The sequence below is a fragment of the Schistocerca serialis genome, chromosome 4 (genome assembly GCF_023864345.2).
Source record: "Schistocerca serialis cubense isolate TAMUIC-IGC-003099 chromosome 4, iqSchSeri2.2, whole genome shotgun sequence".
Classification (NCBI taxonomy): Eukaryota; Metazoa; Arthropoda; class Insecta; order Orthoptera; family Acrididae; genus Schistocerca; species Schistocerca serialis.
In genome coordinates, this window is record NC_064641.1 from 302,981,971 (window position 1) to 302,996,909 (window position 14,939).

At 43.3% G+C, this 14,939-nt stretch overlaps 1 protein-coding gene across 4 annotated transcripts in view; it reads left to right on the forward strand.

The window, feature by feature from the left end:
- LOC126473954 (protein pigeon) overlaps positions 1–14,939 on the forward strand; it is a 500,491-nt gene that overhangs the window by 249,418 nt on the left and 236,134 nt on the right. The window lies entirely within an intron of this gene.

Genomic DNA, 14,939 nt, shown 5'->3' on the forward strand with positions numbered 1-14,939 from the left:
CTGCGTATGATAGATGTTCTGAACGAGAATTTAGCTAAAATTTTTCTCTGTTTAAAAATTTTTGCAGACATCTCTTTTGTACATTACATTCTGCACAGAAATTAGTCATCTTAGATTTTAAAATCTAGTCAATTGCCATGCTTCATTTCTGATTGTATCACTATTAGGCATAAGAATAATACGAATATAAACATGACATGATATGTATATTCTTCCGCATTTGCTGCTGTCTCACTCTAGTTTGTAGGTTATTAGGCAGACAGGATTTAAATGAGAGAGCAGCAAACATGAAAGAATACATGGCAAAATGTTTATATTCGTATTATTCTTATGTTGAAGAGAGTACTGCATGTGATTCACAATTCATAAAAGTTCCTATTAGCAACCATCTCTTCTCACAGGTAGGAAAAAATTCAGAACGTAGAGTTGTCCATATTGACAAACATCCAAATAGTCATGCCAGTCGGATTTTCGTAGTACATTGAAATGCTGCTACATTCGAAGATGAACAACACTGAATTTGAAACTTCCTGGCAGATTAAAACTGTGTGCCCGACCGAGACTCGAACTCGGGACCTTTGCCTTTCGCGGGCAAGTGTTTAGAGCACTTGCCCGCGAAAGGCAAAGGTCCCGAGTTCGAGTCTCGGTCGGGCACACAGTTTTAATCTGCCAGGAAGTTTCATATCAGCGCACACTCCGCTGCAGAGTGAAAATCTCATTCTGGGAACATCCCCCAGACTGTGGCTAAGCACCGAGCGAGGTGGCGCAGTGGTTAGCACACTGGACTCGCATTCGGGAGGACGATGGTTCAATCCCGTCTCCGGCCATCCTGATTTAGGTTTTCCGTGATTTCCCTAAATCGCTTCAGGCAAATGCCGGGATGGTTCCTTTGAAAGGGCACGGCCGATTTCCTTCCCCATCCTTCCCTCATCCGAGCTTGCGCTCTGTCTCTAATGACCTCGTTGCCGACGGGACGTTAAACACTAATCTCCTCCTCCACTGTGGCTAAGCCATGTCTCCGCAATATTTTTACTTTCAGGAGTGCTAGTTTTGCAAGGTTCGCAGGAGAGCTTCTGTAAAGTTTGGAAGGTAGGAGACGAGGTACTGGCAGAAGTAAAGCTGTGAGTACTGGGCGTGAGTCGTGCTTTGATAGCTCAGATGGTAGAGCACTTGCCCGCGAAAGGCAAAGGTCCCGAGTTCGAGTCTCGGTCGGGCACACAGTTTTAATCTGCCAAGAAGTTTCATATCAGCGCACACTCCGCTGCAGAGTGAAAATCTCATTCTGGAAACATCCCCCAGGCTGTGGCTAAGCCATGTCTCCGCAATATCCTTTCTTTCAGGAGTGCTAGTTCTGCAAGGTTCGCAGGAGAGCTTCTGTAAAGTTTGGAAGGTAGGAGACGAGGTACTGGCAGAAGTAAAGCTGTGAGTACCGGGCGTGAGTCGTGCTTCGGTAGCTCAGATGGTAGAGCACTTGCCCGCGAAAGGCAAAGGTCCCGAGTTCGAGTCTCGGTCGGGCACACAGTTTAATCTGCCAGGAAGTTTCATATCAGTGCACACTCCGCTGCAGAGTGAAAATCTCATTCTGGAAACATCCCCCAGGCTGTGGCTAAGCCGTGTCTCCGCAATATCCTTTCTTTCAGGAGTGCTAGTTCTGCAAGTTTCGCAGGAGAGCTTCTGTAAAGTTTGGAAGGTAGGAGACGAGGTACTGGTAGAAGTAAAGCTGTGAGTACCGGGCGTGAGTCGTGCTTCGGTAGCTCAGATGGCAGAGCACTTGCCCGCGAAAGGCAAAGGTCCCGAGTTCGAGTCTCGGTCGGGCACACAGTTTTAATCTGCCAGGAAGTTTCATATCAGCACACACTCCGCTGCAGAGTGAAAATCTCATTCTGGAAACACTGAATTTGTATTTACTTCGTTGGATAATGTATGAAAATACAGTGGTCAAAACTTGGGGAGGAGTAAAAAGCTCGTCTTACACCTTTTTTTTTTTTTTAATTTATTTACTGACGCAGAGGTTTTGGTGCCAGTATTTATCTTTGTGCCAGCAAAGCATGCCTGTGTAGCGCTACATATATTCGACGACAGAAGTTAGTTGTGGCGGCACCTACCAACATTTTTCATAACTCCTGCTTACTTTGCACTCGATTCTAAGCCACAGGTGGTTTTTTGCATTACAAAAACTGGAAAAAAAGTGCAGCTTAGATTCGAGTAAATACGGTACATCTTTTATTGTAATACTGTCATACTCAGAAACTTGACTCAAGGGATCTGATTGACTGTTACATCACAAGGGCCACTTGGATCCTATTATCCTGCACTAGTTTCCTTTTTTTGAAACTTACAACAACAAATCATCGAAGAATATGTGTATGTATCAGTGTGACTGCTTAGGTTACATATGTATATCTTTTATTATAATACTGTCATGGAAAACAAATCTACTATTATAGCTAAAGATTATAATAAATCAACATTTTTACTGTTATTCACTTGCTATCAAATAATTAATACACCTTGAATAGCAGGATCCTTGTGCTTAGAAAAAAAGTAGTCTATAACAAAATAAATGAAGTAGAAGGAACTAACAATTGAAATTCCAGAAGTTAAGTGTCTAACACAGGGTGCAATAAGTAAGACTTTATACTGATGTAAATTCTGTGTGTTCTATATGACATAAAAAGATATATAGAAGAAATGTTTCAAGGTCTATTACTTGTAGTCAGTCACTACTGACTGAGTTAAAAGTCCTATGGCAGTATAGCAGTGTGAGATAATGAATTCAGCAGAGTCCTATAGATCAGAGTGGCATCATACTACGACATTACTCTCAGGGTTTTTCTTCCTGCTCCACATTTTGTGTATCCCATATGATGCAAACAGTTAAGATGCAGTAGTAAGTTTTGCCAGAGTTTGTGCCATTAATGGCCATTAATTTTGAGCATGGCTCACTATAATCAATAGGGGTTGGCTGTACACCATTTTAACTTTAATATAAATTCCTTTTACTTTTCATTGAAGTGCAGCATATGCAAATGGTGACCACATACATTACTCATTGAATTTGGTAAGAGTTGAGTACCTCTCAGCAGTGTAAAATATGGAATTAGTATAAGCAACACATAGCATTTACACCTGGCAGCATGCACTAAGTAATTAAGTACAAGTCCTGCTAAATGAAAATAACATCTGTGGCATACAAACCATCCATAACTTTACCAACTCCAGATGAAACAGAGATAAGAATACCACAGCCAAGTTCTGTACACAAGATGACAGACAAAAGGCCACGAGCTCTGCCCTGGTTCGGTCACACGACCACAACCAAGGTTCAGTGCAGATACTTTCATCCTGATCACCATTTCTAGTTTTCACAGTAATTTCATGTAAATACTGATGATAAAACACACAAAAATTTTGCAGTCATTTTACAACTCCTTAATAAACTCACTTATGCATTTTTCCAACAATTTTAAACAAAATCTCAAACATATAAATTGCCATATTGGCACTCAAGTCTAAATGCTAACTTGACCTAGTTTATAAATCAAATCTTTAATTAAATACACATAAAAAGTTATTGGAATGTAAAGTAGGAAACTCATTCTGATAAGATCATTTGTGTCTTTGTGGAGGATTCTATAATTATGGCACTTTTTACATAAATGAACTAAATTGTTTATAACCTTTTTTATATTTGTTTAGTAGAAAAATAATCTGTTCATTATATTGCAGGATTATTCCCTTTCATCTCGTGTATCACAAGTCTGACTTCTGTGATGGGGTTCAGTTGTTAGAATATACCATAAATCATAATGGTAATAATGTTAAAACTATTAAAGCTTCAGACATGGATTTGTGCTCAATGAGCTCATTGCACTGCTGTGGTTCCAAAACTATCGTTCATTTTCTCTAGCATGCATGTAACAAATTTTACATATTTTCATTGCAATTATATTAGTGACAATATTCCAAGTTACAAGTCCCTCCATCTTCGGTCATCCCAGGACCATGCCACCAGACCACACCCCTCTTTCTGCCTGGGAAAACCCAGATGATTGCCAGATCACACCCCTCTTTCTGCCTGGGAAAACCCAGATGACCGTTGGGCCTCATGACATGCTAGTCACCTATATTTGCACTTTGCTCACCGACCACAGACTGTCTGACAGCTGGCCACCCCAACAAACTTTTATCTTGACCCACAGCCAACCTGTCAGATTCAGTCCATCTTGCGACAGTCAAACCAGCTACTTATAATGTTTCAGTACTTAGACTTCATCCGATGGTGGTGATAAGACAGTGACTCAGAGTAGTTGATGCTGACCTGCTTGAGGTGACTACCTGAAAGGAAGTTACTTCCATCTGTTGTACAACCTGTTATACTGCAATTTTTGTAGTTCACCAGATGGCTGTCATCTGGCTGGTGGACATGTACTGGAGTCAGTAAACTTGTAATATCCATACTCTCTGCTGTCAATATATCATTGTCCATTCACACCAAATATATGAGACCCTGAACTAGAGAGACAGGAACTTGCCCCCCTAGATCCTCACATGCCATTACTCTCTTTGTCTTAAACTTTCATAACATTAACAGCCATCCACCCCTACCCCCCTTTTTTTAAAAAAAAAAAAAAATTCAGTATATGGAAGTTTCTAAACTGCCCTAATTAAAATTACCAGACTAATGCTCCTTCCATTCGTATTAGTAACTAGTGAACATATTGGATGTACATTATAAACTACTTTGCCCTCTCTCTTTGCCCGTCTCCTTCTCCCCCCTGTCTTTGTTCATCTCCTCTTGGTCTCTCTCTGTGCATCACCTTACCCCCCCCCCCCCCTCCCCCACACTCTGTCAGTCTCCTCCTCACCCCTCGTTACGTCTATTTTCTCTCTCCGCTGCAGCCTACCCCCCACCCTGTACTCTTATACCTTTCTCTGAACTTGAGCCATGTTTATCCTCATTACAAATGAAACCTCAATTGGCAATTGAAGTTGCTTAAAATGAATAGATGAATTAGTTTGGGATCATTCATATAGAGGGTGTGAGAGAGAAATCTCCAACTACTGGGTCTGTGAGGATAGTAGCCTCAACAACCATATTTCATGCACTTTTAGTCTGCAAGTGGGTAGAATTAAATAAGTATTGGATGACTGAGATTCTGCAGTAGTACTCCAACCATAAGCCAATAAGCCATAGAAACAACTTTCTTGTCTTTTGTAAAATTGGTGCTGAGGAAGAAAACAAATCATCATAATGTTGTGTATACAGTTTTTGTTTCAAATTATACATAAAGGGAAAAAGTATAAATGGCAAAAACAATTTGTGTAATGGTAATGGTTTACATGCCGTGCTATCGTAGTTGGAACTGACTGTGAGAAAGAAAATGAAACCACATTTTTTGCCACACAGCACAGTATTTCTTTCCTGCATTCAGTTTTCACTGGAAACCAGTACACTGTCATATAAGAAAGTGCATAGCCTATTTCTGTCTGAATGTTTATGAGTGGCTCGTGTAAAAACATGAAGTAAATCGGTCAAGGATTTTAGAGATTATTGGTAACAATGTTTAATCTTTATGTATAAAATATCTAGCCTGTGCTCTTCCGAATGTTCATTAGAGTATCACGTAAAAACCTGCAGTAAATTGGTAAAGAACTTTTAGAGATTTTTGGTGCAGTGCTCCCTCTTTATTTATTACGTATACACCAAAGCGCCAAAGAAACTGGTACAGGCATGTGTATTCAAATACAGAGGAGAAGTACGTAACAGGCAGAATACGGTGCTACAGTTGACAACACCTATACAACAAGTGTCTGGTGCAGTTGTTAGATTGGTTTCTTCATTTCTGCTGCTACACTGGCAGGTTATCAAGATTTACATGAGTTTGAACATGGTGTTAGAGTCAGCACATGAGCAGTGGGACACAGCACCTATGAGGTAGTGATGAAGTGGGGATTTTCCCATATGACCATTTCACAAGTGTACAGTGAATATCAGGAATCCAGAAAAACATCAAACCTCTGACATCACAAAAGATCCTGCAAGAATGGGACCAACAATGACTGAGGAGAATCGTTCAACGTGACATAAGTACAACCCTTCCACAAAATGCTGCCAATTTCAATGCTGGGCCATCAACAAATGTCAGCGTGCAAACCTTTCAACAAAACATCATTGATAATGGCTTTCGGAGCCGAAGACCCACTCTTGTACCCTTTATGACTGCACGACACAAAGCTTTACACCTTGCCTGGGACCATCAACACAGATATTGGACTATAGATTACTGGAAACATGTTGCCTGGTCAGACAAGTCTCGTTTCAAATTGTATTGAGCGGATGGACATGTATGGGTATGGAGACAACATCATGAATCCATGGACCCTGCATGTCTGCAGGGAACTGTTCAAGCTGATGGAGGCTCCGTAATGGTGTGGGCCATCTGCAGTTGGAGTGATATGGGACCACTGACACATCTAGATAGATCCATTGTGTATTCCGACGGACTTGGGCAATTCCAACAGGACAGTGCAACACCCCACGTGCCCAGAATTCCTACAGAGTGGCACCATGAACACTTTTCTGCATTTAAACACTTCTGCTGGCCACCAAACTCCCCAGAATGAACATTATTGAACATATCTTGGATGCCTTTTAGTGTGCTGTTCAGTAGAGATCTCCACCCCCTCGTGCTCTTACGGATTTATGGACAGCCCTGCAGGATTCATGGTGTCAATTCCTTTCAGTACTACTTCAGATATTAGTCAAGTCCACGCGACATTGTTTTTTGTGTTGTGGCACTTCTACGTGTTTGTGGGGGCCCTACATGATATTAGGCAGGTGTACCAGTTTCTTTGGCTCTTAAGTGTGTGTGTGTGTGTGTGTGTGTGTGTGTGTGTGTGTGTGTGTGTGTGTGTATGTATATAAATGTGCAGCCTATGACCTTCTGATTGTTCATTAGTGAAAATAATCAATTTTTGAAAATATAGTGTAAATGGATAAATAAAATACCTACTCACCAAGCAGTTGCAGGAGAACACATGTATAAGTTATTAAAGTTTGCAAGCTTTTGGAGCTAGTGACTCCTCCTGCTTTTAGAAGCGTTAAAGAAGGAGGATTGATGAATGAAAAGGGCTGGTGAGGTTTAGGAAAACGGGTAGAATTTGAAAAGTCACCCAGAAACCTGGTCCAGGGGTGACTTATTGATCCAGTAAATCTCCCCTGACCCAGTATTCTTGGTGACTTTTCTGAACTCTGCCCCTTTTCCTAAACCTCACCAGTCCTTTTCTTTCATCCCTCTTCCTTCCTCTTCAAATTTCCTGCCAGAAGAAGGAGTGACTGGCTCCGAAATCTTGTAAACTTTAATACATTCATATGCATGTTCTTCTGCTGCCACTTGGTGAGAAGTTTTTTTTATCTATCCAATTACATTGAATGAGTATCATGTAGAAATTTGATGTAAATCAATCAAAAACGTTTTGATATTTTTCATAATGTAAAAATGTGAAGTAAACTGGTCAAATACTTTTTGAGATTTTAGGCAACAACATTAAATGACGACCTGTCCCTCCCTGCATGTTCGGGGGGGTAGAATAGGCCCAAAGTATTCCTGCCTGTCAGATGAGGTAGTAGAAAGGAGTCTCCCACATTTCAGCCTAATACATTGTGGTCCCCTTTCAGGGTTTGACCTCCCACTTTCAAAATTCTACAGAAGTGTGGGCCATTTGGGGAAGGACGCCTTATGTGATGCACCTTATATCCATCGTGCGATTATACCTTCTGCATCTCTTATCATCATGGCTCTGGAACTCTACTCACAGCCCAGCTCTTTGGGTGAGGACACCTTAAGGGGTACATCATCTACTTCCATTGCTGCTGTCCTCTGTTGCCCCCATGACAATATTGGATTTCTCCACACCCAGTATCCAGCATGGTAGCAGTCCATCATTGTCAGGTACTCTCTTGGTCATAGCCCCCTGACAACACAGGGATTGCACTGCTGACACCTGAGCTGCAAACTCCCCATATATGCCAAAGAGTAGATGCCCATTTTCTTGGGGCATCAGGACTCCAGGCAATGGCCATTGCACCAGGTGGCCTTTGCTGTGGCTGAGTTTCACCTGTGGGGAGAGTCCCTAATCGGCGTGGGTGGCATCAGGGTAGATGACCTGCAATGAAGCGGACCATGTCATTTCTTGCTGGTGACTGAATGGTGCCAGCAGTCTCTAAGAAGGGCACAGTAGACTATAATGCTGACAGGTCTGACCATCAATTGTTCCCCTCCCTAGCTACACCATGGGAGGAATGGAGGACTATGGAAAAGAGAGAGCCTTATTTGCCAAGATATATAGTCTGCAGCAGAACAGATGGGGACTTATTTTCTGGCTACAAAGCCTCTATTTTTTGTTGAGAACCAGGAGGACAAGTTTGGGGAAGTGGGTGCACTGTCCAAAACGAGAAATGGGTCAGTCTTGATTCAGACAACATCCCCAGCCTAGTCCCAGACAATGCTCACCTGTGACAAGCTGGGTGATATTCCCATTTCTGCAACCCCCCCTCCCCATAAGAGCTTAAGCATGGTCCAGGGTATTATTTTCCATCACGACCTTCTCTTACAGTCTCGTGATGAGCTATGTACCAATTTAGAACGACAGGGTGTTCACTTCATCCGGAGCTCTATAGGGTACCAAAAGATAATAGGATTGCCACCAATGTCTACATCTTGGCCTTTGAAGTTGATACATTACCTGAAAAGGTCAAGGTGATGGTATACTGATGTGGCATAAAACCTTACATCCCTCCCCCTATACAGTGCTTTAAGTGCTAGAAATTTGGACACGTCTTCCTGATGCAATTCCAGCACCACATGTAGAGACTGTAGACGTCCACTGCATCTGAATACTCTGTGTACACCTCCTCGCACCTGTTTCATTTGTGGAGAGCACCACTTCCTCTGCTTGCTGGACTGCACAGTACTCGAAAAGTAGTGGAAAATTAGGGAGTACAAGTCCTTGGACTGGCTGACTTACCAAGAGGCTACACGGAAATATGAACGGTTGCACCCCATTCACTTGACATCTTCATATACTGCAAATACATAGGTGTCACCCTCACTAGCGGCGGTAGTTCCCGCTTCTCTGCCTTGTACAGTGGGCCCTCACGGTCACCCAAATACATCTGCCCCCTTGGTGGCTGGGGGCACCTCTTCTTCCATTGCTCTCAAAGCACCTACTTTGGGAGCAATACCACCCCCCGTCCCCCCCCCCCCCCAAACACTGGGGACATTGGTCCCCTCCCCCAGCCAGGGAAGCAACAGCCTCCTCCAGCTCCTCTCCCATGGAAGGGGTCCCATGGGACTCTCCATTATGAGCTCTCCACCAATGCAAAAGCAGACACTCACCAGTGGCTGAAGGAACCACAAGCTGCTGGACAAAGGGCTTCACAGTCTTCCTCAGTACCTGAAGGCACTTCAGACAAATCCTTCCAGCAAGTTCCTAAAGAGAAGCAAGGGGACAAGCAGACAAAGAAGACACCTCATCAAAAACAGGGAACTCCAGTGGCACCAACACCATCACACCATAGTGTCTGAGAACGAGGTGGAGATTTTAGTGCTGTTCCCCCCCCCCTCCCCCCCCCCGCCCCGCCCCCCCCCCCCCCCCCCCCCCCCGCCCACACACACACACACACACACACCAAGGACCTGGATCTCACCGATGCATCAGCTGCAATGGAAGTGGATACAAATACTCAACAGGTGGCAAAAGGTGACTCGGAGGCATAAACTGCCTCCTAGGTCTGTTTATGCCTTCCCTGGCTACAGGAAGTGTCATCCTCCAGTGGAACTGGCTGAGTTACAACAACTTATTACAAAAATCATACTGACTGTAACAAGATGTCAGGTAGAGTATGTATCTATGTCCATACCTCTGTACATAGCACACCTGTACCCCTTCAAACACATTTAGAAACTGTGGCTGTCAGGGTGAGGGCAATGCAGGAAATTGCCATCTGCAACATCTACCTTCCTCCAGATGGTGAAGTACCACACCCTGTATTGGTTGAGCTGATTTCCCAACTCCCCCCACCTTTTCTACTTCTGGGTGATTTTAATGTCCATATCCCTTTGTTGGTCAGAAACAAGATTTATGGCTGTGGGAAAGATGTTGATAATCTGCTAACTCGGCTTGACCTATGCCTCTGAAATACAGGCCCCCACCCATTTCATTGTGGCATATAGCACATATTCGACCATTGATCTCCCCCATTTAAAGTCCTGGCCTTCTACTGTCTATCACTGGAGAGCTCATGATGACTTGTGTGGTAGTGACTACTTGCCACTCTTCCTGTCCCTCCGCCAGCATCATTCATGTGGGTGCTAGCCCAGATGGGCTCTTAGTGAGGGTGACTGAGATGATTCCACATCCGCTACCACTACTGAATCTCTGTTGCATGGCAGCATCAATGAGGTGATCTAGACCATCACTATTACCATTGTTGCCACAGCTGAACTGGCAGTCCCTTGTTCCTCAAGTTGCTCCCTGCAGAAGTGTGTTTGTGATCGCCGGAAGTCATTGTGGCCATTAGAGACCGCAGGTGGTCCCTCAAATGTCATAAATACCACCTGTCCCTGGAGCACATCACTGCCTTCAAGCAGCTCTCTACCAAGGTCCATATATTTGTCAAACGATGGAAGCATGAGTGTTGGGAACAATACGTCTCCACCATTGGAATATGAACCTCTCCTACCCAGTTTTGGACCAAGCTCAGACACCTTTATGGATATCAGACCCCTGCAGGTATACCTGGAATTTCCACCCATGGAGCTGTGTTTACCAATCCAGGCATAATCCCAGAGCATCTTGCTGAGAATTATGCTCATACCACTGCATCTCAGAGTTACCACACTGTCTTTCATCTCCTAAAACAGCAGGTGGAATGACAACACCTATCTTCTGCTCCATGCCAACCTGAGCCACATAATGATTCCTTCAATGAGTGGGAATTTCTCAGTGCCCTTACCGGTTGTCCTGACACATCTCCTGGACTAGACTGCATTCATTTCCAAATGATTAAACAACTGTCAGCATATTACCAGCACCAACTCCTTGCTGTCTTCAACCACATCTGGAGCGATGGTGAATTCCCATCACAATGGCAAGAAAGTATCATTGATCCAATGCTGAAACCTGGTAAGAACCCTCTTGATGTAGATAGCTATTGTCCTAGTAGCCTTACCAACATTCTGTGTGAGCTGCTCAAACATATGGTGAGTTGATGGTTGTGTTGGATCCTTGAATCTCAGTGCCTTCTGGCTCCATCCCAGGGCGGTTTTCACCAAGGTTGTCCAGCTTGATCTACCTGGAGTCTGCCATCCAAACAGTCTTTTCCTGGCGTCAACACCTTATTGCCATCTTTTTTTTGACCTGATGAAAACCTGTGATACCACTTGGTGACACCACATCCTCGCTACTCTGCACAACTCCCTATTTTTATATGGAACTTTTTGTTGCTCCACACTTTCAGAGCTTTTGTCAGTGCTTCCCCACAGTTATCCTCACATCCAAGAGAATGGGGTTCCACAGAGCTCTGTACTGAGCATCTCGCTCTTTTTAATTGCCATTAATGGTCTTGCAGCAGCAGTGGGGTCCTCAGTATCCCCTTTCTTATATGCAGATGATTTTTGTATTTCCTTCTACTTGTAATGTCTCTTGCAGCAGTCTCTACGCGATATTTTCAGAAATTTTATAAATTATATAACTCAGTACATATCTCGAAATATCTCTACTTATCTTACCGATTATCAATGCAAAGTAGTTTCAAGCCCAATTATTCCTTGGAGCGTCCATTTACTCCATGGAATAGCTTCTCTGCTATCTATGTTTTCTCTTATGAAAAGAATGAAGGACTTCTTGCCGATTAGTCGTGAAAAAAGGAGGATGTATATGTATGTATTGTTGAGCTAGTCGCCATCTTGATGAGATTCTGTATGAGAAGGAATTTAATACATGAACTAAACTAAAGTAAGTGTGTTCGCATATTATTTAACTGATTATTATTGACAGTGTCTGCTTACTACGCTGTGTTTCACGGGATCAGTGGGGAATGTCTAATTTACACTGGACGAACCTGCCGTTTTGTATGCTCAAGATATCCAGTTACTTCAAATAAATAGGCTAACACAGTCTTACCAGCAGATCTCTGGTCTTCCCCATGTGATCACCGAAAGTTAATAATTATTACAAATGTTTCCAGGAGATCGACTGACAATTTTCGTCGCACCAAGACTTCGAAATTGCTTCACTGCCTTATGGAATTTAAGTTAAGCTCAATTTAATCAGGATAGAACAGTATTGAACTGTGTGAATGTGATAAGCCTGCTTTGTGAATGAAAATTCCCTTAACATACGCATGTTTTTACTATCCTGATCAGTGAAGCTAAATCAGGCCGGTGTGAGAGAGGTTTTTAAATTTTAGATCCCACAAAAAATATTCTTATCTCTCTCTCTCTCTCTCTCTCTCTCTCTCTCTCTCTCTCTCTTCTATTGCTGTGGCTGAACATCGACTGCACCGAGCCATACAAAAGGCACAGTCATGGATCCTCTCATGGCTTTCAGTTTACAGCCACCAGTACCTGCATCATCATGCACTTCTTTTGTCATCATACTGTCCACCTGCATCCAGAACTTTACCTTGATGATCAACTACTTAATATCATGGAGACTTACAGCTTTTTGGGACTGGTCTTCGATGCCTGCTTAACTTGGCTTCCCCATCTTCGTCAGCTTAAGGAAAAGTGTTGGCAGCATCTTAATATTATTCATTGCCTGAGCCACACTGACAGACGTGCTGATTTCCCTACACTGCTGCAGTTGTACAATGCCCTTGTGCATCCCATCTTGACTCTGGGAGCCTGGTGTATGGTTTAGCATCACCCTCAGTATTGTAGCTGCTGGATCATGTACACCACTGTGAAGTTCACTTGCGATGGGAGATTTCTGAACAAGCCTGGTGAATAGCCTCTTCAATGAAGCTGGCGTTGCTCCAGTGCAGACCAGGTGACAACAACTGCTTGTCAGTTATAGTGCCCACTTTCATAGTTCACCTCACCATTCAAATTACCCCCTACTTTTCACTAACACAGTGATCCATCTCCCGTAACTGCTGCCCAGATTGGGGATTTCAATTGCAGTCCATGTCCAGTTGGCTCTTACTGAACTTGACACTTTCCCTATACCACCTTTCCTGTGGGTCCACTCATGTATGCCTCCTTGGGCCATGCCTTGGCCACACTTTCATCTGGGCCTGTTGCAAGGCCCAAAATGTTCAGTTCCACCTGAGGCCCTCCACCAGCAATTTTTCTGTACTCTCCGTGAGTTCAAGGGCTCAGAAATTGTCTACGCCGATTGTTCGGGTCATGTTGACTTTGCTTATGCTCACATTGGACATACTGAACAGCACTCCTTACTGGATAGCTGCAGTGTTTTCACAGCAGAGTTGATAGCCATCTCTTCTGCTCTTGAGCATATCCGCTTCTGTGCGGGTGAGTCCTTCATCATCTGTAGTGACTCCTTAAACAGTATACAAGCTCTCAACCAGTGCTTCCCTCACCATCCTATGGTAATGGCTATCCAGGAATCTCTTTATGCCTACAGAAGCAGTGCATGTTCAGTGTCCTTCACGTGGATCCCAGGACATGTCAGGATCCTGGGCAATGAACTTGCTGACAGGCTGGCCAAACAGGCTACTAGTAAACCAACTCTGGACACATCAGCCCACCGGAGACTGATCTCCGATCGGTCTTACGCCTTAAAGTTTGCGGACCTGGGATACTGAATGGTGCACGCTCAGTACAACAAATAAACTATGTGTTATCAAGTAGACAATGAATGTGTGGTGGTCATCCATGCGAGCCTTTCAGAGGGACTCTGTTGTCCTTTGCCAGCTCCACATCGGCCATACATACCTGACTCATGTTCACCTCGTCCATCACGAGGACCCATCTCAGTGTTGCTGTGGTTCCCACTTGACTGTTGTCCACATCTCACTGAACTGACCAATTTTAGCTGCTCTGTGGTGGACTTTTAACCTTCCCACCACACTGCCAATGGTGTTGGGAGACAATGCCTCAACAGCTGATACAATTTTACATTTTATTTGTGAGGGGGTTTTTATGACAGAATCAAAGGGTGCGTGTCTGGCCTTCTCTCCCTGGCCTCCCCCTTCCTCCATTTTAACTCTTCCTCACTCTTTCTTTGGTGTTTGTTCACTGTGGTGTTCATCTTTTCCCTATCCATGTTCCTCTAGCCTTGGCTTTTAGGCTGGAGATTTTAGTGTGTTGCTTAGTGGCTGGCTCATCCTGTTTTATTCTTGTAATTAGCCAGCACAGGCCATCTGCAGTGTTATTTTAATTCCTTCTACCACTTTTTTCCTTTCAGTGCATGTTTTCTCCTTTTGTCTTGCTTCTTTCATTTTCTCTTTCAGTGTGTTTCCCAGTTAGATTTCTGTCTTTCTTCCTTCCGAGACTTCTTTGGTTTTACTTCATGACCTGTTTGAATATGGAAAAATGGACTGATGACCATGCAGTTCGGTCCCTCTCTCTCCAAACCAACTAACCGACCAATGATTTGTTTTATATAGTAATATAGATTATGGGACCAACCATGTAAAATCAGTACATAGAATTAAATAAAAGGTCTTTAATAAAAATGGAACATGTAGCTCGTTGAAATGATATTAGATGATCCAACAACACTGTTTATTAGATTTCAAGAGGTGAAAGAAGGCTGATCCAGTGACTGAATGGAGAATGGCTAGATATGAAGGAGCAGCAGGAATGTTTGTAGCTACAGATATAACGTTTGGAAAAACTGTGATCTACTGTAAGATGTCAGAAGATGATCATGGTTATTAAAATAAAAAAAAAAGAAAATATTGCTGA